General features: G+C 47.8%; 1 long non-coding RNA gene across 4 annotated transcripts; it reads left to right on the top strand.

Moving 5' to 3' along the window:
* The first annotated feature begins 1,354 nt into the window (after positions 1-1,354).
* LOC140603344 (uncharacterized) lies at positions 1,355-25,924 on the top strand. 4 transcript variants are annotated; one of them, XR_012006332.1, is made up of 3 exons: positions 1,355-2,038; positions 4,132-4,216; positions 9,987-10,208. It is a non-coding gene; the product is annotated as an uncharacterized lncRNA (long non-coding RNA). The 4 variants fall into 4 exon arrangements; XR_012006338.1 differs by lacking the exon at positions 9,987-10,208 and adding an exon at positions 19,290-19,538 and having other exon boundaries at positions 1,356-2,038; XR_012006329.1 differs by lacking the exon at positions 9,987-10,208 and adding an exon at positions 25,487-25,924 and having other exon boundaries at positions 1,358-2,038.

Raw genomic sequence — 25,924 nt, 5'->3', positions numbered from 1 at the left:
AGGTGGGGCCTTTGGGAGGGTGAGGCAATCACAGGGTGGAGCCCACAGGAATGGGATCAGTGGCCTTATAAAAGAGGCCCTACGAAAACAAAAGCAAACAAACAAAAGAGGCCCCAGAGAGCACCCTCACCCTTTCTGCTGTGAGAGGATACAAGTCTGTGACCAGAATAGGGCCCTTGGCCGACCATGCTGGCATCTTGACCTCCAATATCCAGCCTCCAGAACTGTGAGCAATACATTTCTATGGTTTCCAAGCCACCCTGTCTGTGGTATTTTGTTAAGGCAGCCCGACCAGACTATGACAGTGACCTCTTGCATTTGACTTCTCTCAATTAGCAATCCACCCAGTGTTTCGCTGTAATTATGCCAACTATTGAACACTTACTAGATCCTGGGTGCTGTTTTCAGCGCTGTGCATGTCTTCACCTGTTTGAGCCTCTCCACGAGCCAGCGAGGTCATCCTACCATCACCCTCATTTCATAGTCCAGGAAACAGGTACAGAGAGGTGACCTGACCTACCCAAGGCCACGCAGCTGGTAAGCAGTAGAGCCAGGATGGTCTTCCTTCTCCTCTTAATTTACATCTCGTTTTATTATATTTTTAGCATCTTCAATCTTACTATTTCTCTACTGGGGCAAAATATACATCTTTTTTAAGATTTTATTTAGGGGCACCTGTGTGGCTCATGGTTGAGCTTCTGCCTTCGGCTCAGGTCATGATCCCAGAGTCCTGGGATCGAGTGTCGCATCAGGCTCCCCAGAGGGAGCCTGCTTCTCCCTCTGCCTATGTCTCTGCCTCTCTCTGTGTGTCTCTCATGAATAAATAAATAAAACTGTTTTGTTGTTGTTGTTTTTAAAGATTTTATTTATTTATTCATGAGAGACACAGAGAGAGAGAGAGAGTGGCAGAGAGATAAGCAGGCTCCCTGCAGGGAGCCCGACGTGGGACTCGATCCCGGGTCTCCAGGATCAGGCAGCGCTAAACCACTGAGACCTGGGCTGCCCAATAAAACCATTTTATTATTTTATTATAATAAATTAAATAAATAATATAATAAAATAAATATTTTATTTATTTAAAATAATAAATAAAAATAAAAATAAATAAATAAAAAATAAATATTTTATTTATTTAAAATAATAAAACGAATATTTTATTATAATAATAATAAAATAAATAATAATATATTATTATTAAATAATATTTTATTATTTATTATTATTATTTATTTATTTTTATTTTAGAGAGAGAGTCTGGAGGGAGGGGCCGGGGTAGGGAGGGGCAGGGGGAGAGGGAGTATCTCAAGCATATTCCACACTGAGCTTGGAGCCCGAGGCAAGGTTCGATTCCATGACCCTGAGATCACAACCTGAGCCGAAACCAAGAGTCAACACTTAACTGAGCCATCCAGGTGCCCCTATTTCGATCATTTTAAAGAATACAATCCGGTGGCACTGAGCACATCCACAGCATAACCATAGCACTACCTAGTTCCAAACCTGTTTTCATGCTGCCAAAGACCAGAGGCAGGATTTAAATGCCGATTTTCTGCCTCCAGAGCAGGAACAGCTATTCCCACTCTGCCTCTCAACTGAGGAATTTAGCGAGTGGGCAAGGACTTGTCATCTCTTTGGAGTTAGGCCTGCAGAGTGATATGTAGCTAGTGGGCCGGTCGCCAGGCCCAGCTAGGATCTGGGTTCTGGCACCGGGTCTGGCACACACCAGGGCAGGCTCTCCTCTCTGCCTGGAACCTTATGTCCACCTCTAGCTCTCTCCCTCCCATGACCACGGGAGGATGGGTGTGGGGGGACTTCTAAAGGGCGAGTCTGCCAAAGGGTGCCAGCGTGGAAGAGAACAGATCTGACAGGCCCAGACTGGCCTCATGTGCATCATTCAAGCTCCTGAAGCCAGCTCTGCCTGAAGCCAGCCAACAGGACAATTTTTCACTCCGCTGAGTTCATCAATTCCGATGTTGCTGAAGACAGTTACAGGAAGGATTTCGGTCACCTGAAATAGAAAGGAAGCGAGCAGATCCAGGTGTGTGTGTGGGGGGGAGTTAGTCTGGTGATGGGGCCCTGGGAGTAAGTTCCTGGAGGAGGGCAAGGTAGGAGCAAACACGAGTGGGTGGGAACATGGCCCGTTTCAGGGGACAGCAGATTGTGAAGTGGCTGGTATGTGACTTTTTTTTTTTTTTTTTGAGGGATCATGGTGCCACTTTTGGTAGCAAGACAAAGGGACCACCTGAGTCAGACTCAGACTTTGACACCCGAGGCCACCACTGAAGGATCTGGGCCTTGGGAGAATCTTGGGGGGTCGGTGGGGAAGGGGCATCAAAGAGCTTAAACAGCAGAACAGCACAGCGAAGTTCACATCTTCAGAAGTCTTTGCACTCTGACCCATTTGCTAGTGGGTGTGGAAATTGGTACAGCCTTCATGGAGAGGCATTAGGCAACAGTCATTAATGTTAGAACTCCCACACCTCTTGCTTTGTTCAAAGAACACAGAAGTTCTTTTTGAGGGGATTTATTATATGGCTACAGCCGCACACACGTGGGAAATCACTGATGTTGTTTGCGTTAGCCTGACACTAGAAACCAGCTAAGGGCCCAGCAGGAAGAGGAAGAGGACAGCAAAATCTCTCACGGCCCATCCATGCAACAAGAAACACTACACAGCCTTACAGGGAGAAAAAAACAACACAAGTAAAAAGAGCCAAATCTCTATGCGTTACAGGGGTGTGTGTGCTGGTAAATATTTAACCACCAGCTCTTTGGGGGAGGAGACAGCCCTGATTTGTAGTGTTGGCCAGTGTCTGTGGTGTAACTACTCCCACCAGGATGGATTTTAAGCCACCAGTTGACACTGTTGAATTGCAACATTGTTGAATGCAGAATATAGAAAAAAAAAAAAAAAAACAGCCCACCATTAGGTAGTGTTTCTACCAGGCCGAAGAAATAGGTGTAAGGAACCCCTGGAGAAGAGCTAGTGGTTAAATGTAGTACAAGAATTAAGAAGTGATCTTTTCTTCTTTTTTTTTTTTTTTTTTTAAGATTTTATTTAGGGACGCCTGGGTGGCTCAGTGGTTGAGTGTCTGCCTTCAGCTCAGGGCGTGATCCTGGAGTCCCGGGCTCCCTGCATGGAGCCTGCTTCTGTCTCTGCCTCTCTGTTTCTGTATCTCTCATGGATAAATGAATAAAATATTTTTAAAGACAGAGGCAGAGACACAGGCAGAAGGAGAAGCAGGCTCCACTCAGGGAGCCCGATGCGGAACTCGATCCCGGGACCCTGGGATCATGCCTTAAGCCAAAGGCAGACACTCAACTGCTGAGCCACCCAGGCGTCCCTGCAAGCGATAAATTTTGACTACTTGCCATCTTTGTGTTTAATGATTTATTTTACTGTAAGTGTGTATAATTTCATTTTTAGTAATGGCCACGTGTAACAGCTGAATTGCAAAATCCCCGAAAGTTTAGCAATCAGCTCTCACAAACTGTTACAAGCCACCCCTCTCACACCAGTGAGACAGCTCCCAGATGAGAAAGCAAAAGCCAACTTTTGGACATGTCTCTAAAAGCTTGGGTCTAGGGCCCACTGTTCTCACACACTCCTCTTCAGCTTCACTGCTCCTTCCTGGATTGGGAGCATTTCAGAGCCTCTCCTACCTCATGGCCTTTGCACTTGCTGTTCCCTCTGCTGTTTGCACCCAGGCCCCCAGATAATCATGTGACGCACTTCCTTAGCTCCTTTGGGGCTTTGCTCAAATATCATCTTTTACTGGGGCCTCCTCTGACCACTTTGAAAAAAAAAAAAAAACCCGCTTCCTCAATATTCCACCTTCTTTGCCTGCTTTATGGGGTTTTTTTGTTTTGTTTTGTTTTAAGATTTTGTTTATTTACTTGAGAGAGAGAACACAAGCAGGGGGAACAGCAGAGGAAGTAGGGAGCCCGATATGGGCTCAATCCCAAGGCCTTAAGATCATGACTTGAGCAAAAGGCAGGCACTTAAACAACTGAGCCACCCAGGCCCCCCCTACCTGCTTAATGTTTTATCAAAAGCACTTACCATGCATTCAACCTACTATGTAATGTTAAAATGTACTTATTTTATGTATCTGTCTATCTCCCCCCTAGAATGTCAGCTCCAAGAGGGCAGAGAATTGTGTCTGTTTTCTTTTCTGCTGTATCCCCAGGGCTGAGAATGCTGCCGGGCATACAGGTAGGTGCTCAACAAAAATGTGTTGAATAAATGAATATACTCTTTTTTTTTTTTTTTAAGATTTCTTTATTTATTCATGGGAGACACAGACTGAGAGAGAGAGGCAGAGACATAGACAAAGGGAGAAGCAGGCTCCTTGCACAGAGCCCGATGCAGGTCTTGATCCCAGATCCCGGGATCACGACCTGAGCCAAAGGCGGGCACCCAACCGCTGAGCCTCCGAGGCGTCCCGCATATATTCTTTTTTTAAAAGTAGGCTCTAGGGATCCCTGGGTGGCGCAGCGGTTTGGCGCCTGCCTTTGGCCCAGGGCGCGATCCTGGAGACCCGGGATCGAATCCCACATCAGGCTCCCGGTGCATGGAGCCTGCTTCTCCCTCTGCCTATGTCTCTGTGCCCCTCTCTCTCTCTCTCTCTGTGACTATCATAAATAAATAAAAATTAAAAAAAAAAATCTAAAAAAAAAAAAAAAAAGTAGGCTCTATACGGAACGTGGGGCTTGAACTCACAACCCTGAGATCAAGAGTCACAAGCTCCATCGGCTGAGCCGTCCAGGCATCCCTGAATATACTCTTAAATTTTTTTTAAGATTTTATTTATTTATTCATGAGAGAGAGAGAGAGAGAGAGAGAGAGGCAGAGACACAGGCAGAGAGAGAAGCAGGCTCCATGCAGGAAGCCCGACATGGGACTCGATCCCGAGTCTCCAGGATCAGGCTCTGGGCTGAAGGCGGCACTAAACCACTGAGCCACCTGGGCTGCCCTATACTCTTAAATTAAAAAAAAAAAAAAAAAAAAAGTGCAGAATCATGTGAATAACCTGAGGAACACTTCGCCATCTGTGCTTCCAGATGATAGACTATCTCCGGGGGAAAACCCAAGAAACTGGTGGCCCCCGTGCCTCCTTTGAGGGGCCCCAGGGGGGCAGGAAGAAGGAAGGCTTTCACTGTGTCCCCTCCTGTGCTTTTAGAAGTCCATGCCATGTGCCTTTAATTACCTATTAATATTTTTTTCAAGTGTTCTATAAAAAGTCCTGCCTCAGGCTGCTGTGGCGAGCAGGGTCTGGAGGAGGGTGAGGAGGCCGGGGCAGTGACCCGAGCACAGGGACTGGACAGGGCTGCCAAGGCATCATGGTCTGTTCCAAAAGGTCCCGCCATGGAATGTTCTGCACGAAGCCCTTAGAGGCTCTGGGAGGCGAGGCCTAACCCTCAGACCCAGCCCTCCGGCCTGGACTCCCCAAGCCACCAACAGAGATCTCCCAAAAGGCCCTTTGGCCACCTCCGTCCCTACACAGAAGGATCCTGACATGATCCCGCCACCCCCAACTGTCCAGTGGCTCAAAGCTCTGGATCCTTCATACCTCATCTGGAAGGGGAGGAGCGGACTCACATCCCTTCCTACTCCTCGGTACTCCTCCTTCCCTCTGACATTCCTCCCTCCTTTGCTCTTTCCTCCCCAGGGCCTGTGAAACGCCCCCAGCGCCCTCTCTGTTCCACGCCTTTGCCCATGCTGTTCCCTCTGCCTGGAACTCCCACCCCCCACTGCTTCACCAGACCGAGGTTTATCCGGGAGACATTGGCTTCCCTCCTTCACAGAACAAAGATTTGACGGGCATCAGCTCTTTGTCCGGCACCCTGCAAGGGACTAGGGCGCAGGAGCTGAGGGGAGGCTACATCCTAGCTGGCAAGGCAGAAAATGAAGGAGTCAACAGAAAGTAAAACAGGGGAATTTCATTTTATTTTATTTTATTATTATTATTTTTAAAGATTTTATTTATTTCCTCATAGAGACAGAGAGAGAGAGGCAGAGACACAGGCAGAGGGAGAAACAGGCCCCATGCAGAGAGCCTGACGTGGGACTCGATCCAGGGTCTCCAGGATCACGCCCTGGGCTGCAGGCGCCACCGGGGCTACCCCTATTTTATTATTTTTTAAAGATTTATTTATTCCTGAGAGACACACACACAGAGAGACAGAAACACAGGCAGAGAAAGAAGCAGACTTTCTGCAGGGAGCCCTATATGGGACTTGATCCCAGGACCCCGGGACCACCACCTGAGCCAAAGGCAGATGCTCAACCACTGAGCCACCCAGCCCCCGAAAGGGGAATTTTAAAGAACAGTTATATGCTGCAAGAACAGTATGTCTGCAGTCTGACTGGGGAGGAGCCCTCCAAGTGAGGAAGCAAAGAGAAGAGAGAAGCAGGCGGGAGGAACACCAAGTACAATGGTTCAGGCTGCACACGAGCTCAGAGAGTTCAGGAATCAGAAAGGAGGCCAGTGCAGCTGGATTTAAGGGAATGAGGGAAAGTGTCACCAGCTGCAGCCAAAAAGATAGGTCTCCATGGATGTCATAGACTCCTCAAGGAGTTTGGTATTCCCTCCTCCGGGAAGCCCTCCTTGACTGCATCAGGCACCCCCACCCCTGCTTCCAACCCTGTTCATTCTAGGACTGTCACTTCCTAGTCACTGGCCTGCCACTGCAATGCCAGGGCAGGACAGGTCACTACTGTGTCCCCAACACTGGGGACACAATAGGTGCTTAGTAAATGCCCCGGGGGGGTTACCTTCTCTGCCTCCCAGTCTCCTCTGAGTATTGCCACATCCTGACCCAGCCCTGCATTCCTGAGCTGCCCATCGGGCTACTTTCTTTCATCCCATCCTCAAAGGCTCATCTGGGGAGGGTTCCCAGCTCTAGTGGCCTCTCACAGGGGCTGCAGGCCTGAGGTGAAGGCTCTGAAGTGGTCAGATCAAACACTTGTAGGGCTGGCCTTGGGCTGGGCCAGCGTGGGGAGGCTCAGAGGAGATGGAGGTTCCGAGGCATGGGTGTTCAGGGGAGGAGGATGGACGGGGGATGGGCAGGGTGAGCCCCCATCATCATGACAACACGTGACTTTCAGCTGCTGACTCATTTTGTGCCAGATGCTGGACTAATCTTTAAAAATAATATAATTTGGGATCCCTGGGTGGCGCAGGGGTTTGGCGCCTGCCTTTGGCCCAGGGCGCGATCCTGGAGACCCGGGATCGAATCCTACGTCGGGGTCCGGGTGCATGGAGCCTGCTTCTCCCTCTGCCTGTCTCTGCCTCTCTCTCTCTCTCTCTCTCTCTCTGTGACTATCATAAATAAAAAAAATTTTTTTTAAATAATATAATTTATTTATTTAAATGAGTAAGATGTAGTCAGAGTGCATCACTCAGATGACTCAAAGGCCTATAGGGAAAAGTAAGTATTTCTATTTTTTTGTTTTATTTTATTTTGAAAGATTTAGTTATTTATTGGGGGGGGTAGGGACAGAGGGAGAGAGAGAATCTCAAGCGGACTCCCCACTGAGTGCAGAGCCTGACCTGGGGCTCTATTTCAGGACTCTGAGAGCATGACCCCGAGATCGAGATCGAGATCGTAACCCGAGCTGAAATCAAGAACCAGACACTTAACCAACTGAGCCACCCAGGTGCCTCTCTATTTTACAATTTTAAAGGGGTGGGAAAAAGCACCTCTCACATTGGGTGCAAGCAGCTCACATTTTTAAAGACTGTATATCTGCTGCCCACACAGTTCTCCTTCCTGGAGGCAAGTGTTGTTACCAGTCTTCCTGGAAATACTTGCTTAAAAAGGGCACCTGGGTGGCTTAGTGGTTGAGGGTCTGCCTTTGGCTCAGGTCGTGATCCTGGGGTCCTGGGATTGAGTCCTGTGTCGGGCTCCCTGCAGGGAGCCTGCTTCTCCCTCTGCCTGTGTCTCTGCCTCTCTCTGTGTGTCTCTCATGAATAAATAAACAAAATCTTTAAAAGCAATATTTGCTAAAAAAAATTTTCACTAGGTACCTTCTATGCCAGGCACTGTTCTAAGGACTAAGGATATAACGGTGAGCAACAGATGGGGACTGGGGACTCCGTATTTTTTATAGAAAGGTCAGAGAAGATCAAACAGCAGTTTTGTGCTGGTGGGGTTGATCCAGATTCCTAGATTTCAGAGGAGAAACAGGAGAGAAAGGCTGGAATGCTTTCCACACCTAGGCAACATGGGAAGAGTCCCCAGGCTCAAGAGCATAGTTCACATTAGTAAGGAAGGTGTGTTTTCCAAAGACAGCCACAACAATCTCTCCCAGCCCACAGGCTCTCACAGTGTGACCTTGGCATTCCTCCCATTGGGTATGTTTTGTGTGAGGGTACATTCCCTGCCTCTTGAACCTCAATCAGTAGAACATGCAACTTTGAACAAAATGTTGTGACTGTGTGGACCAATAAAGCACAATGGAGGTGAGGCTTCCAAGGCTCATCATCAGTGTCAGGCACTTCCCACTTCCTGTTAGGGGACTTGCTCTTGGAACCCAGCCACCATGCTCTGATCAAGTAGCCTACTCAGAGAGATCCCATAAAGGTACTCTCGCTGTCAGCTCAGCTGACATCCCAGCCAGCAACTGCCAGCACCAACTGCTGGACAGGAATGAAGACTCCTCCAGCAGATCCCAGCTCCCAGCCTGGAGTCACCCCCCCCACCCCCCGCTGTCCTTGCTGTGCCTTATTCAAATGCCTGTCCTATGGAATCCATGGATATAATACAGGAGTGTTTAACACTGCTAAGTTTGGGGGTTGTTTGTTACACAGCAGTAGCAGATAACTGGTACACCAAGTAAGAGGAGGAAAGAGGTAGATGGGTGGTGGGGATCTGGGGAAGTTTTCTTCTGGTGGGTTCTCTTCTTTCAGTGATAGAGGAAGCAACGTCGCCACTGAGAGTGGGTAAGAAGGGAGGAGATGTAGGAGTTCAAGTTGTCTAGGAAACAACTCTAGTCCATCCATGAATGAATGGATAAACCAAATGTGGTATATCCACGCAATGGGACATTTCTCAGCCTCTATCTTTCCACGCCTCCATCAAGCTGGCATGAATGTCCTGGCCGACGCTCTCAAATGCTCAAGAGCATTAACAATGCCAACAAGAGAGGCACCTGCCAAGTTCTTATTAGGCCACGCTCCAAAGTTATTTTCCAGCTTCTAATTGCGATGATGAAGCCTGATTACACTGAAATCGCTGATGATCACGGAGCTGGGGAAATTGCAGTGAAGCTTACAGACCCATCTCATTAGCTTGGTTTCATCGCACTGACAACCACAGCTGGCATCGTGGACCAAGAGAAAGTAGGGCAAAAACATGCAGGAAGGATAGTCCTGGGAGTTTTTTTTTTTCTGGGGATGGAATACATACATACAAATAAAATACCTTAATGGGGGAAAAAAGTCAAATGAAATTCTGACACATTGTATGACATGGATGAATCTTGAAAGCACATGCTGGGGATCCCTGGGTGGCTCAGCAGTTTAGCGCCTACCTTCAGCCCAGGGTGTGATCCTGGAGACCCGAGATCGAGTCCCACATGGAGTCCCTGCGTGGAGCCTGCTTCTGTCTCTGCCTCTCTCTCTCTCTCTCTGTGTCTTCATGAATAAATAAATAAAATCAGAAAGAAAGAAAGAAAGAAAGAAAGAAAGAAAGAAAGAAAGAAAGAAAGAAAGAAAGAAAGAAAGAATCATGCTAAGTGAGAGAAACCAGACACCAGAGGCTAAGTATTGTATGGTTCCACGTACGTGAACTACCCAGAATAGACAAACCTGTAGAGACCGAACAATAGTAGGGATGGTTGCACAGCATTGTGAACATGCTTCATGACTTTGAATTTTACACTTTTCAATGGTTAAAGTGATAAATTTTATGTTTGTTTGTTTTTTTGTTTTTTTGGTAACTTCTATACCCAACATGGGGCTTGAACTCATGACCTCAAGAGCAAGAGTTGCATGATCTACCAAAGGAGCCAACCAGGAGCCCCTACATTATATGTCTTTTACCGCAATTTGGAAACATTTTAGGAGTTTTGGAAGAGCAAAGGGACTAAGGCCAGACAACGTTAGAGCCACCTCGAGGTCCAAGGTTTGTTGTTGTTTAAAGATTTTATTTATTTAGGGATCCCTGGGTGGCGCAGCGGTTTGGCGCCTGCCTTTGGCCCAGGGCGCGATCCTGGAGACCCGGTATCGAATCCCATGTCGGGCTCCCGGTGCATGGAGCCTGCTTCTCCCTCTGCCTGTGTCTCTGCCTCTCTCTCTCTCTCTCTCTCTCTCTCTCTGTGACTATCATAAAAATTAAGATTTTATTTATTTATTCATGAAAGACACACAGAGAGAGGCAAAGACATAGGCAGAGGGAGAAGCAGGCTCCCTCCCGGCAAGGAGCCCAATGCAGGACTCCATCCCGGATCCTGGGATCACGCCCCGAGCCTAAGGCAGACCCTCAACCGCTGAGCCACCCAGGCGTCCCTTGGGTCCAAGGTTTGGAAGTTAATGTGAGACCTGGTGTCGTGGTTCTAGATTTTTCTCCAGCCGATCAGCAGAGCAGTTGCAGCCCACGGTAGGCAGATAGCTGGGTGTCTTTCCTATGAGACTAGTGAGTGAGAGGGAGCAAGGGAGTTGAGGGGGGGGACACTGGTTGGCCACAGGCCCTAAGCTGGGTGAGGGCTGGGTGGTCATGAAGGGGCTCAAGTTGGGGCAAAGCAGTCAGGATGATGCAATGGAGGTTCTGGTGAGATTGAAGGAGTTGGGACACTGGATGAAGCGAGACGGAAAGGTCCAAATGGGGGTGCTGGTGTGGGCTGCTAGAAATCAGAATGGTTGAAGAAGCATATGGTTGTCAGTTGTGACAGGTGTCTGCTCTGGCCACAGGATAGAGGGGGGAATGAGGGGTCTGGATGGAAGGCAAGGTCTTTGGAAGAGATGAGGTCAAGGCACTGAGGAGCCAGTGCACTGCAACAGCCATCTCTGTGCATTTTGAATTCAGGACAGGAAGAGTGACAGAAGCCAGAGGACTAAGGGCCAAGGAGCTGCGGGTCTGCTATTGATTGTAACTAGTCGGCATCACGGGTGTGACAGTGCGATTCGTGAGCTTTGACATAGAACGCTTAGCCCTTTCCTGAGCTGCTATTTTTATTCCACATTACTCTAATTCCACCCAAAGGGCATCTGGCTGGAACAGACCTTGCCATCCTGAGGATATCCAGTTGTCATGGCAACCATATCTCCATCACTTTGGGCCAGGGGGTGGGGCCTGAATCCATCTCCATGGAAACAGCCAGACTCACATTCTGAGGCCAGAGTGTCATCATCTGTAAGACCTTTACTGGCCTGGGATTCATTCCTTCTCTTACCAGCCTTGCTCCCTCCTCTAGGAAACCATCCAGGATTGTTTCAACTCTCTCCTCCCCTGCCCAATCTGGCCTCTACCTTGGATCCCTGATCTTGGGAGAGGAGGAGGAAGCCATAGGTTTGGAAGTAGGGGTGTCTGAGGTCATCAGGAAAATCATTCATCATATTTACTCCATTAACAAATATTTACTGAGGGCCCACTATGTGCCAGGAACTGCGCCAGCCCCGGGGACACAGCGGTAAAGAAAATGGAATCCCAGTCTTCTTGGAGCAGACTTCTGCCTGTAGGAGGACACGTGAGGGCACGTTCATCTATCACTGATGACAAGAGAACTGTTACAGCCTTTTTGAAAGGGAATCTGGCACCATCTACCACAATCTATAATCTATGTCCATTAAAAGAAATGCATCTTGCCCTTGACTCAGCAGCCCTACTGCTGGGAAAGCCTCCCATAGAAATCAAATCTCCAGGGACGCCTGGGTGGCTCAGGGGTTGAGTGTCTGCCTTCAGCTCAGGTGGTGATCCTGGGGTCCTGGGATCGAGTCCTGTATTGGGCTCCCCACAGGGAGCCTGTTCTCCTCTCTGTGTCTCTGTCTCTCTCTGTGTGGGTCTGTCATGAATAGATAAATAAAGTCAAAGGAAAGAAAGAAAGAAAGAAAGAAAGAAAGAAAGAAAGAAAGAAAGAAAGAAAGAAAGAAAGAAAGAAAGAATGAATCTCCAGAGTGATCTGGGCATGTATGGATAGGTCGCTCACTGCATTACTGGAATAGCAAGAAACTGGGAATCAAAGATGAAAAACTATCTTTGGGAGGGTCCTGGATGGCTCAGCGGTTCAGCAGTTCAGCGGTTCAGGGTTAGCCTTTGGCTTAGGGCATGATCCCAGTATTCGGAATCGAGTCCCACATCCGGCTCCCTGTGAGGAGCCTGCCTCTCCCTCTGGCTGTGTCTCTGCCTGTCTCTGTCTCTCATGAATAAATAAATCTTCTTAAAAATTAAAAAAAAAAAGAAAAACTATTTTTAGGTTGAAAAAGTGATGACCCTCCTATGTTGTGAATTCTTTTTTTAAAAAAAGATTTTAGGGAGCACCCTCTCCCCATCGAGTACGTAGGCAAAAAAAAAAAAAAAAAAAGATTTTAGGGCAGCCCGGGTGGCCCAGAGGTTTGGCGCCGCCTTCAGCCTGGGGTGTGATCCTGGAGACCTGGGATTGAGTCCTGCGTGGGGCTCCCTGCATGGAGCCTGCTTCTCCCTCTGCCTGTGTCTCTGCCTCTCTCTCTCTGTGTGTCTCTCATGAATAAATAAATAAAATCTTAAAAAAAAAAAGATTTTATTGGACAGCCCGGTGGCTCAACGGTTTAGTGCCACCTTCAGCCCAGGGCCTGATCCTGGAGACACGGGATAGAGTCCCACGTGGGGCTCCCTGCATAGAACCTCTCTCTCTCTCTCTCTCTCTCTCTCTCTCATAAATAAATAAAATCTTTAAAAAAAATTAAAAAGAATTTATTTATCTATTTATTTCAGAGAGCACATGCACATGCGTGTGCACCCAAGATGGGGGAGGGGCAAGAGGGAGTCTCCAGCGGACTCCACGCTAGGTGCAGAGCCTGCTGGGGGGCTTCATCTCACGACCGAGACGATGACCCCGAGATCATGATCTGAGCTGAAACCAAGTGTCGGAGGCCTAACCTCCAGAGCCACCCAGTTGTCCCAACTGTGTAAACTCTCTGTACACATACAGCCATTCCATATGGCAAGCCGGGATCGTTCTGGTGGGCTTGCTCCAGTGCTCCGTAACCTCAGCTGTAGGAGGGTTTAAAAACTCTGATCTTCAAGGTGCCTGGGTGGCTCACTTGGTTAAGTGTCTGTCTTCGGTTCAAGTCAGATTCCCGGGTCCTGGGGTTGAGCCCCCCATCAGGCTCCCTGCTCAGCATGGAGTCTGCTTCTTCCTCTGCAGCTTCCCCTGCGTGTCTTCGGTCAAACAAACAAAATCTTTTTAAAAAATTAATAAATAGCGATGCCTGGGTGGCTCAGTCTTTGAGCATCTGCCTTCAGCTCAGGGCATGATCCCAGAACCCCCGGATCGAAGCCCACATCGGGTTCCCTGCAGGGAGCCTGCTTCTCCCTCTGCCTGTGTCTCTGCCTCTCTCTTGTGTGTCTCTTATGAATAAATAAATAAAATCTTTTTAAAAATAAATAAAAATTCCAATCTTCAGATCACACCCCAGAACAGCCAAATCAGAGTCCCTGGAACCAGATCAGTATTTTGTAAAGCTCCCATAAGTGATGCCAAGGTATAGCCACAGTGGAACCTCTGTCTTAGAGGGATTTCCCCATAGCATAAAGTTGAAAAGGAAGATGCAGGGCTGTGAGTATAGTGAGGCCAAAGGAAAAACAACCCCCTATGTGTTGGTTTTTTTTTGTTTTGTTTTGTTTTTTTTAAGATTTTAAGTTATCTCTATACCCAAAGTGGGGCTTGAACCTACAACCCCAAGATCAAAAGTCACCCAGTCCACCAACTGAGCCAGCCAGGTGCCCCTGTATTCGTTTATTAAGCTACATGCCAGGCACTCTTGGAAGCATGTAATACTTGTAACAACTCAATGACGTGGGACTCTTATCCCCATCCTACAGACAGGAAAACTGAGTCACAGAATAGTTCAGGCATTTGCCCAAAGCCACAGGATATTAAGTGGCAGAGCTGGGATTTGTACTCAGGCTATCTGGCCCCAGAAGCCATGTTGTGCTTTTCCAGTGAAAAGCTAAACTTTCTATGCAGGGGCACCTGGGTGGCTCAGCGGTTGAGCGTCTGCCTTCGGCTCAGGGTGTGATCCCAGGATCCAGCATCAAGTCCCGCATCAGGCTCCCTGCATGGAGCCTGCTTCTCCCTCTGCCTGTGTCTCTGTCTCTCTCTCTGTGTCTCTCATGAATAAATAAATAAAATCTTTGGAAAAAAAACTTTCTATACATATATCTGTATTCAAATATATACCCCTACATTCATGTTTGTAATATTCCTATGTGTGTATTCCTATAACTCTAGTCTTTGTATATTTTCTCTATTTAGTATTTACATAAAATACTCATATATTTTACATATAATATTCTATATATAATATTCGTGTGTATTACTATAATACAGTATTCTTAAATATAATATTCCTGTTTGTTCTTATTAAGTAGAATACTCCTTTTTTTAAAAAAAGATTTTATTTATTTACCCATGAAAGACAAACAGAGAGAGAGGTAGAGACACAGGCAGAGGGAGAAGCAGGCTCCTTGAGGAGAGCCCGATGCAGGACTCGATCCCAGGACCCTGGGATCACGACTCAAACCAAAGGCAGACGCTCCACCACTGAGCCACCCAGATGCCTCTAGGTACCATACTCCTATGTATTTTTTAACCAAATTTATTTACTTATTTGATTTTTAAAAAATATTTTATTTATTTATTCATGAGAGAGAGAGAAAGAGAGAGAGAGAGGCAGAGACACAGGCAGAGGGAGGAGCAGGCTCCATGCAGGGAGCCTGATGTAGGCCTCGATCCTGGGACTCCAGGATCACACCCTGGGCCGAAGGCAGGCACTAAACTGCTGAGCCACCCAGGGATCCCTATTTACTTATTTTAAAGCTTTATTTATTTAAGTAATCTCTATACCCAACATGGAGCATATGACTCATGATCTCAGGGTTGTGGATTCAAGCCCCACATTGGGTGTAGAAATTACTTTTTAAAAAATCTTATTAAAGATACAGATGAACAGCCAGATGAAGAGGTAGAGAGGGAAAGTTCTGGAAGGATCCGGAGCACAGAAGCTTCTATCCCTGTGGACCTGGGTTGAGGTACCCAGAAGGTGGATGGGTTTACCAACCCAGAAGGCTATTGGGTGCCTGGGTGGCTCAGTGGGTTAAGCATCTGCTTTCGGCTCAGGTCATGATCCCAGGGTCCTGGGATGGAGGCCTACACTGGGCTCCCTGCTCAGTGGGGACTCTGCTTCTCCCTCTCCCTCTACCTCTCTCCACCCTGCTTATGCACTCTCTCTCAAATAAACAAGTAAAGTCTTTTTTTAAAGAAGCCTATCAAATCTTATCATTTGAGAATTTTTTTATAGAAAAGAGGAGAATTTGAGATGAAGAAAATAGAACACATAAAAGGAGCTTTGGATTAAGATGTCACCACATACCTGAAGTGAATAAACGGGCTACAGTTAGATGCAAAATTTTTGTGGCAGAAAAGTCACACAGGGCAACGCACAGGGTCACACCCCTTTTACCATCCAATAAAATTAAACAAGCAAAAGTCCTCGCCAAGAATTTCGGAATCAAAATTCAAGATGCAATTCATCACATGGCTCTCACATAAAGAGCACCGGGAAATAGAGTGGTTGGCAAAACCGCTTTGCCTCCTGGGAAAGAGAAGCCTCCAAGAAGGTGAAAGTTAATGATTTAAATTAACCTTCTACTGCAGCCTTTAGCCATGCTGCGAACAAAATAGAAATCTTTCTGAAGATGCGCCTATAGATCCATAAAGAAGGAAGAATTAAAATTTTAGTTAAATAACCAAAATCACAAGGATGCCTGGGTGGCTCAGTGGTTGAGCATTTGCCTTTGGCTCAGGTAGTGATCCCAGGGTCCTGGGATGGAGTCCCCTGTCGGGCTCCCTGCAGGGAGCCTGCTTCTCCCTCTGCCTTTGTCTCTGTCTCTCTCTGTCTCGCATGAATAAATAAAATCTTTTTAAAAATGACTGAAATCTCCAAAAACTTCGTTACTTTTTAAAAATTTTTTTAAAAGATTTTATTTATTTATTGAGACAGAAAGAGAGAGAGAGGCAGAGACACAGGGAGAGGGAGAAGCAGGCTCCATGCAGGGAGCCCCCACGTGGGACTTGATCCTGGAATTCCAGGATCACACCCTGGGCTGCAGGCGGCGCTAAACCGCTGCACCGTTGGGGCTGCCCTATTTTTTTTTTTATTTACTTTTTTTTATTTTTTTTAAGATTTATTCATTCAGAGAGAGCGCGCGAGAGAGGCAGAGACACAGGCAGAGATAGAAGCAGGCATCATACAGAGAGCCTGATGTGGGACTCGATCCAGGGTCTCCAGGATCACAACCCGGGCTGCAGGCGGCGTCAAACCGCTGCGCCACCGGGGCTGCCCTGCCCTTTTTTTTTTTTTTTTTTTTTTTTTTTTTAATTTTTAAGTCATCTCTACATCCAACGTGGGGTTCAAACTCAAAACCCCGAGATCAAGAGTCAGGCGCTCCACTGACTGAGTCAGCCAGGGGTTCCTACTTTGTTTCTATTTTAAACTCCATGTAATGCTCCACTAATATTGAAATTACTCATTTCTCCTAGACAATGAAAATGAATTCATAATTTTAGTCATGAGATTACTGCCGGCTTTTTTCCCCCAAAATCCTCGGTATAAAATTTTAGAGTATGTTATTTGTGATTAAAAAGGGAAAGCTGGAGCGCCTGGCTGGTTCAGTAGGTGGAGCATGCGACTCTTGATCTGGGGGTCATGAGTTCAAACTTCATGTTGGGCATGGAGCCTACTTAAAAATAATAATAATTAAAAAATTAAAAATAAAAAAGCAGAAACTACCTGATGTAAACTTTGCTTAAATTAAAATGGGAAAGCGGGCGCCTGGCTGTCTCAGTCCTTGGAGGGTGAGACTCTTGATCTTGGAGATCATGAGTTCAACCCTCACGTGGGGTGTAGGGATTATTTAAAAATAAGAATTTCTTTTTAAGATTTTATTTATTTATTCATGAGAGACACACAGAGAGATCCAGACACATAGGCAGGCTCTCCCCCAGGGAGCTCAATGCCGGACTTGATCCCAGGACTCCGGAATCACGACCTGAGCTGAATGCAGATGCTCAACCACTGAGCCACCCGGGCGCCCCTATTTCTTTTCTTTTTTTTTTTTTTTTTTTAAGACTTTATTTATTCATAGAGACACACAGAGAGAGAGAGGGAGGCAGAGACACAGGCAGAGGGAGAAGCAGGCACCATGCAGGGAGCCTGATGTGGGACTTGATCCAGGGTCTCCAGGATCACGCCCTGGGCTGCAAGAGGCGCTAAACCGCTGCGCCACCGGGGCTGCCCTCTTTTTTAAAGTTTATTTATTTAAGCAATCTCTGCACTCAACATGGGGCTCAAACTCATGTTGACCCCGAGATCAACAGCCGCATGCTCTACTGACTGAGCCTGCCAGGCACCTCCCAAATATACTTATTATACTACAAGGCCCCTCCCTTGTGGGTAGGGGCAGCCTTGAGATGCAGTAAGCCTTCCGCAAGGAGTGGAATATAGCCGAACTAAAGGAACGTCACTTCTGAGGTTGGGTTTATAAAAAGATTTCGCTTTCCATCTTGGGTTCTCCCTCTCTCCCTCATCACTTGTTCTGGAGGAATCCAGCTGCCGCGTGTTAAAAGATAAACTGGGACATATTCAAAATCTTAAGAGTTTACGTGAGCAAAAACAAATGCCAATCAGGCAGTGCCAAACCAGAAGGGGTTAGGAGCCCTCTGGGGACAGGAGCTAGGGAAGGAATTTTGTAGAGAAGACCTGGAAGCTAAGCAAGCAAAGTATGTGACTGGCTGTAGCTGGGCTTTCCCCTTATTTGGAAAAGCAAGCGGTGATTGGGTGTCTTCACCTTGAGGCTTAGGTTTGGGTTCCCTCATCCGGGCTGCTTAGGTGCTCGGGCTGCTAAGGTGCTCGAGCCACTCTAGTCCAATGGCCTCCTTGTGTGATTAAGTGGACACGTGTCATGAGGACCCTAGGAGACGACCAGCGGGCCAGCCAACGGCCACTGAAGAACTGAGCCTCCTGCCCTTAATCACCTGAGTGAACTTGGAAGCAGGTGCTCCAGACTGAGCTGAGTCTTCAAATGATGGTCCCAGCAAACAGCTTCACCTATAACCTCATGACAGACTCTAAGTCCCAAGTGCCAGGCTGAGTCCCTCCTAGGTTCCTTGCCCCCAGAAATGATGTGGGATAGACGTTTATTGTTTTAGGGGCGCCCGGGTGGTAGTTCAGTCAGTTGAGCCACTGCGTCCCGAGATCAGCTCAGGTCTTGATCTCAGGGCTGTGAGTTCAAGCCGCGCATTGAGCTCCACGCTGGGCAGAGAGCCTACTGAAAAATAAGTTTTCGGGGAATCCCTGGGTAGCTCAGCGGTTTAGCAGCTGCCTTTGGCCCAGGGCGTGATCCTGGAGTCCCGGGATCAAGTCCCACATCGGGCTCCCTGCATGGAGCCTGCCTCTCTCTCCTCTGTGTCTTTCATGAATAAATAAAAAATATTAAAAAAAAAGAAAAAAGTTTTCATTGTTCTAAATTGCTAAATGTGGGGTGCCTGGGTGGCTCAGTGGTTGAGCATCTGCCTTAGGCTCAGGTTATGACTGCCTCTCTCTCCTCTGTGTCTTTCATGAATAAATAAAAAATATTAAAAAAAAAGAAAAAAGTTTTCATTGTTCTAAATTGCTAAATGTGGGGTGCCTGGGTGGCTCAGTGGTTGAGCATCTGCCTTAGGCTCAGGTTATGATTCCGGGATGCCAGGTCCTGGGATGGAGTTCCACATGGGGCTGCCGGCAGGGAGCCTGCTTCTCCCTCAGCCTGCATCTGTGTTTCTCATGAATAAATAAATAGAATTTATATGAAAAAAAGAAAAACAAATTGCCTTGTGTAAGGGTAATTTGTTATGTGGCAGCAGATAACTCATAGGCACCTTCGTGAAAGTTTATTAGGGCAAAAAAACTTTCGGTAGCTCCCCAATTCCTTGGGACAAAGCTCTCGCCTATGGTCTAGGACTCTGCACCCCCCGATCCTTCCAGCCCTGCCTCTTCACACATTATTTTTCTATTTTCTTTTCTTTTTTAATTTTGTTTGCTTGACAGAGAGACAGAGCCAGAGAGCACAAGCAGAGGGGCAGAGGGAGAGGGAGAAGCAGGCTCCCCCACCGAACAGGGAGCCCGAGGCAGGCTCCATCCCATGTGCCCCGGGATCATGACCTGAGCCAAAGGCACCGTCCAACCGTCCAACCGACTGAGCCCCCCGGGCGGACCTCCTTAGTGCTTTCTGGAGCCCACGATACTTCAAGGCCAGACTCAAGAGTCAGACGCCTGGGTGTGATTCCATCTGTGACGGGGCGGGGTGGGGGGGTGGGGGGGTCCTGCATGTGTGAACGGAGGTCTCCGGGCCCTGGATTCCCCAAGGGGATTAACGTGGGAAGGAAAAGAGCGAGCACAAAGCAGTTTATTAAAGCGAAAGTGCACCTCGAGGTGGGCGGGCGGGCGGGCGGGCAGGTGCTGCGGGTGGAAGCCGCCCCTAGGCTGTTCTGGAACTGGATGTTACTGGGTCTCTCCGCCCGGGAGGAGCTGTGCCGTCCCGCGCGCTGGTCTCTAACCCAGGCTGCTTCCAATCCTTTGGGAAACACTTCCCACAGGTTGGGACGGGGAGGGTTTGACCGAAAGAGGTGTGTCCCGGAGCAGGTCCCGGCAGCCTGGCTCCAGGGGGCGGGGCTGTGCCGCTATGCAAATGTATTATAATGAGCCTAGGGGTTACCCTGGGGCAGCGGTGGGAGAGAAGAGCGCATGCTCTGCACCTGTGGCTCTAGCTGTGTCAGCCCCAAGGTCTTGGGGAGGACGAGGGCAGGATGTGGAGCACCAGGCTCAGAGTGTGTAGCTTCCTTATCACGGGCCTGGCCTCCGGCTCGTGTCTCTAGCACTCCCCTTCTTCAGAGACTTGGGAATCTGCCCCCAGGCGTTCCTTCGCCTGCTCCCCATCTGGCATCTTCTACCCAACAAATCCACTGCGCACAGCGGTGTGACCTTGGTGGTCATTTGCCCTCCCCTGTGTCTCCTATAAACCAGGCCCTCCTCCTAGGGTGATGCGACGGAAGGTTACATCACAGGGTGATGGTGAGGAGCGAATGAGCTGGCTCGTGCAAAGTGCTTCGAAAGCCTGGGACATAGATGCTTTTTAAAAGTCTTGTCTAGGGATCCCTGGGTGGCGCAGTGGTTTAGCGCCTGCCTTTGGCCCAGGGCGCGATCCTGGAGACCTGGGATCGAATCCCACGTCGGCTCCCGGTGCATGGAGCCTGCTTCTCCCTCTGCCTCTCTCTCTCTCTCTCTCTGTGACTATCATAAATAAATAAAAATTTAAAAATAAAAGTCTTGTCTATTATTGTTCCCATAATGCTCTAGCCACAGAAATATTGTCATTTCCCCCGGGTAGTGTCACTTGACCTTTTCTTCCTGGCCTTTGCACATCTGCTTTCCTCTCCTGTGACTCATGCCTTATCCCTCTTCCTTTTGGCTTGTGTTTATTGATCCTTTTTAGCTCAGATCTCCTCCTGCAGGAAGCCCTCTCTGATTTCTCCCTCTAGGCCAGGTCGATTGCCCACTCTGGGATCCCTCAGCCTTCTGGGATCCCCTCGCCCCTCTCCCTGTCCTACCCAATCCAGGTCATCTCTGTCCAGGGAGGGGTCCATCTCCACCACTGGACTAGGAGCCCCCATGAGGGCAGGGCTTAGAAGTATCTTGGTCACTTCTGTGTCCCACCACTGCCCAGCACAGGGTTAGGCCCAGGGCAAGTACTCAGGAAGCATTTGTTGAAAAATAAATAATCTCCATAATCAGGGTATGTGGGTATGTGTGTGGTTGAGCGATAACAAAAGCTGTTTTCAATATTCAAGGACAGCATGTTTTTTTTTTTATCACCAAAATACTGATATTTTTGTGCCGTGATAATTTTTTGGTAATGTGCCATTAGAATCATTTGGATCATTTTTCTTGAGCTTTCACCCAAAGAGTTACAGACTACCTCATAATTTCATATGGAACCAGGCTCATTCATTCAGAAAGATTTCTGACCACATTTCCTCACCGCTGAAAACCTTACAGGTACCTTACTGGTGAATAGTGCCTCCTCTCTGGCTCACCAGGGGGCCAAGCATTGCTTCCTGTATTTTTTTAAAATTTTTTTATTTTTATTTATTTATGATAGTCACACACACAGAGAGAGAGAGAGAGGCAGAGACATAGGCAGAGGGAGAAGCAGGCTCCATGCACCGGGAGCCCGACGTGGGATTCGATCCCGGGTCTCCAGCATCGTGCCCTGGGCCAAAGGCAGGCGCTAAACCACTGCACCACCCAGGGATCCCTCCTGTATTTTTTTTAATCAAACCTTTTATCCTGAGATAATTATAGATACACATTGCAGTTTTAAGACTGCAATAATACAGAGAGATACTGTATGCCTTTTACTCAGTTTCCTCCAGTGGGAGCATGTTATAAAACTAGTATGGGGGTGCCTGGGTGGCTCAGTAGTTGAGCATCTGCTTTTGGCTCAGGTTGTGATCCTAGGGTTCTAGGATTGAGTCCTGCATGGGGCTCCCCACAGGGAGCCTGCTTCTTCCTCTGCCTGTGCCTCTGCCTCTCTCTGTGTCTGTGTCTCTCATGAATAAATAAATAAAAAGTAAAACTGTAGTATGGTCAATTGTCTTCATTCGCTCAGTTATGTTCTATAAAGTTGCCGTAAATGCTGAGTTAGCAAATACTGAACCACAGCTCCTGGGGGGCAGGGTGGTAGTACAGGGTTAGGTTCTTTTTTTTCTTTTTAAGATTTTATTTATTTATCCGAGAGAGAGAGAGAGAGAGAGAGAGAGAGAGAGGCAGAGACACAGGCAGAGGGAGAAGCAGGCTCCATGCACCGGGAGCCCGACATGGGACTCAATCCTGGGTCTCCAGGATCGTGCCCTGGGCTGAAGGCGGCGCTAAGTGGCTGAGCCACCCGGGCTGCCCACAGGGTTAGGTTCTGACAGCTTCCGGTTACAACATGTTGATGAAACCATTAATACATAACTTTGTTTCATATATGTTTCAGGTTAAAAACACCTTACATGATATCCCTTGTTGATTCCCTCACTGTTGAACTCAGGCCAACAGCTCTGTATAACTGGAGCCTGAAAGGAAGCTCATCGTGCACATGTAAAAATCTTACCTACTTTTTCCATAAAGCACATCCCAGCCTTCTTGCGCATTGAGACTCTGGACAGCACTTTGGCACTCCGTTTGGGGGCTGTTTGAAACAGCAAAATCACCAACAAAAAGCACAAAAATGTGAAAAATGTGGCACTAAGTAGACCGTGAAAAGGACACTTGTTTACAGCGTGGGAGCTGCAAGGAGAAGGCTGAGCGCTGCCCTGTTCAAACCTCAGCTGGGAATGTGTGTGTCCGGAGAGGCAAGTTTTTGGCTGTTCTGTAGGCCTGGGAATGATCAAGAAAGCGCCACCAGTATTGACTTGGGGGTTTTTCCGTATTTGCATTCACAAATACGAAATCAAACGTCCAGTATCACAACCAGGGGTACTGACACGGATAGAGTCAAGATACAGAACATTCCATCACAAGGGTGCCCCCCTCCCCTGCCCTGGTGCATGCATCCTGTTTTTCTCTGCCCACCCCCTTCTGAACCCTTGGTGACCACTGCTCTGTTCTACATTTCTAGAATTTTGTCACATCAAGAATGTTATATAAAGGCAATCACATGACATAACTTTTGAGACAAAAGGGTACAAGTCCGTGGCTTTTAACATATTCAGAGTGTGCAACCGTCATCATGATCAATTTTAGAAAAAATTTCATCACCCCAGAAAGCAGCCCCACGCCCCTTAGCCATCACTCCCCAATCTCTCCATCCTTCCCAGCCCCTGGCAATCGCTGATCTACTTCCTGTCTTTATAGATTTGCTTCTTCCGGAGATTTCGTATAAATGGAATCATACACTATGTGGCTTCTGTGTCTGGCTTTTTTCACTCGGTGAAATGTTTTCAAGGCTCAGCCACGCTGTAGCATGCAGCGCAGCTTCACTCCTTGTGGCTGAATGATATTCTGCTGGGTGGACAGACCACATCTCGTTCATCTGTCCACCTGTCGATGGATCAGGGTTGACTCTTAAGGTCTGAAACAGAGGAGAGAAGATGGAGATCAAACACAATAATATAGATATATATTATATATTATATATATATTTATAATATTTATATATTTATATAAACATATTATATATTATATGGTATGTATAATATATATATTATACATATATTGTACTGATAATGGCATTTTGGGATTTTCAAAATACATACCAAAATACTGGTTTAGTAGCACCACTGCCAGATGTGCTCTCTGTGTTAAATGATCACCAGGAGTTTATAGCTCAAGCAAGCAAGGATTTGAAATTTCAAAGATGAATACTAACTACTGGCATTAAGTACAGGTGCTGTTCTAAGTGCCTGACACATCTTAACTCATGCAAGCCTCCCTAAGGCTTTGTGAAGCGGGGGGCTGTTTTATCACTCCCCATTTGACAGATGAGTAAACCGAGGCACTCTCTGGAGGCTACGTGGCCCAGGAGCAGGGAAGCTGGATTCAAACCAGGGCCGTTTGGCCTCAGTGGCCTCCCTGTTGGTCAGGACTGTAAGAAATCCCAGAGTGAGTTAGCATCAAGGAGGTCACCTCCAGAGGTCAGCAAGTCTGTAATTTTAAGATTTTTAATTTTTTTAAGATTTTATTTATTTATTCATGAAAGACACAGAGAGAGATAGAGGCAGAGACACAAGGCAGAGGGAGAAGCAGGCTGCATGCAGGGAGCCCGATGTGGGACTCGATCCTGGGTCTCCAGGATCATGCCCTGGGTGCTAAACCGCTGAGCCACCCGGGCTGCCCCAATATTTTTAATGTTTATTTTTTTTTAATTTTTTATTTATTTTATGATAGAGAGAGAGAGAGAGGCAGAGACATAGGCAGAGGGAGAAGCAGGCTCCATGCACCGGGAGCCCGACGTGGGATTCGATCCCGGGTCTCCAGGATCGCGCCCTGGGCCCAAGGCAGGCGCCAAACCGCTGCGCCACCCAGGGATCCCTATTTTTAATGTTTAAAGATCCGGAGATTCCAAGGCTGCCAGGCTACCAAGGGATGTGTGGCTGCACGATACAATACGACACCTGGGATTTGCTTCAAAATAAATGCAGGTGTGGGCGCTGGGTGGGGCATGAGGGTACAGGGTTACCCGAGAAGTCGAAGAGGAACAACAAGCAACAACAAATGGAATGAGGATGTTCCGTCTTTTGGCTCAGCTTCTCACACTGACTTGGCAGCAGCTAAAGGTAAAAGGATGGCTCTGACCCCAGACAGCCTTTGATCCCGGACCTGCCACTTCCTGGCTGTGTGCCCCAGCTGTGTTCACCTTTCTGAGTATTGTGGCCTGGCCCTCACCTGCCCAGCGAGGGAGACAATCCAGACCCCCTCGGGGAACCTCCACATCCAGGCCTGGGCACAGAGCCTGCCCGGCAGCACAAACTCAACTCAACTGGATGGTCTTTGCCTCTCTGTGCCTCAGTCTCCTCATCTGCAAAATGGGATAGTCAGAGTCCCTATGTTTTAGAGTTGTGGAGAGGATTCACAAGTTCATTCACGTAATAGTTCTTGAGCATCTACTATATATGATTATTGAGCAACTTACTTTTTAGACATGGGAAGGCCTAAAGCAGCAAACAAGGCAGTTCTCCTTGCCCTATGGAGCTGACAGTCTAGGAGCGAGGTGATACACACACACAATGTGTCAAGGGAGAGAGTACGAGGGGGGTGGGGGAGTGGGGGGGAGAGGGAGAAACAGGCTCCCTGCTGAGCAGGGAGCCAGATGCAGGCCTTGATCCCAGGACCCTGGAACTGTGGCCTGAGCACCCCAGGCACCCCAAGAAATAAACAGATTATGAGACAGAGGCATCTGGGCGGCTCAGTGGTTGAGCATCTGCCTGGAGCATCCTGGAGACGGGGGATCGAGTCCCACATCAGGCTCCCTGCATGAAGCCTGCTTCTCCTTCTGCCTCTGTCTCTGTCTCTGCCTCTGTCTCTCTGTCTCTGTCTCTCTCTCTCTCTCTGTCTCTCATGCATAAACAAATAAAATCTTTTAAAAATAAATAAATAAATCTTTAGAAAAAAGATTATGAGACAGATGGTGATATGTTCTATGAAAAGAAAGATGACTATCTTTTTTTTTTGAAGGATGACTATCTTTTTTTTTTTTTCTTCAGTAGGCTCCAATACGGGAGGCTTGAACTCACAACACAAGACCAAGAATCACACGCTCTACTGACTGAACCAGCCAGGCACCCCAGGGATAACTATTTTCTATGGTGAGGTCAGAAAGGCCCTGACTGAGGAGGTGACATTTGAGCAGAGACCTGAGAGAGTGAGAGAATGAGCCACACAAATATCTGGGGGAAGGGGCGCCTGGGTGGCTCATCCGATTGGGCATCTGACTTCAGCTTGGGTCATGATCTTGGAGTTGGGGGATCAAGCCCCTCTCAGGCTCCATACTCCCCAGGGGGTCTGCTTGTCCCTCTTCCTCTGCCTGTCCCCCCCACCCCCACATGCTCTCTGTATCTGTCTCAAATAAATAAATAAGGGCTTAAAAAAATTTACCTGGGGGAAGCGTGTCCCAGGTCAACAGAACAAGTGCAAAGGCCCTG

This window comes from Canis lupus, chromosome 1 (genome assembly GCF_048164855.1).
Source record: "Canis lupus baileyi chromosome 1, mCanLup2.hap1, whole genome shotgun sequence".
NCBI classification, from domain to species: Eukaryota; Metazoa; Chordata; class Mammalia; order Carnivora; family Canidae; genus Canis; species Canis lupus.
This window is presented reverse-complemented; position numbering and strand designations above follow the sequence as displayed.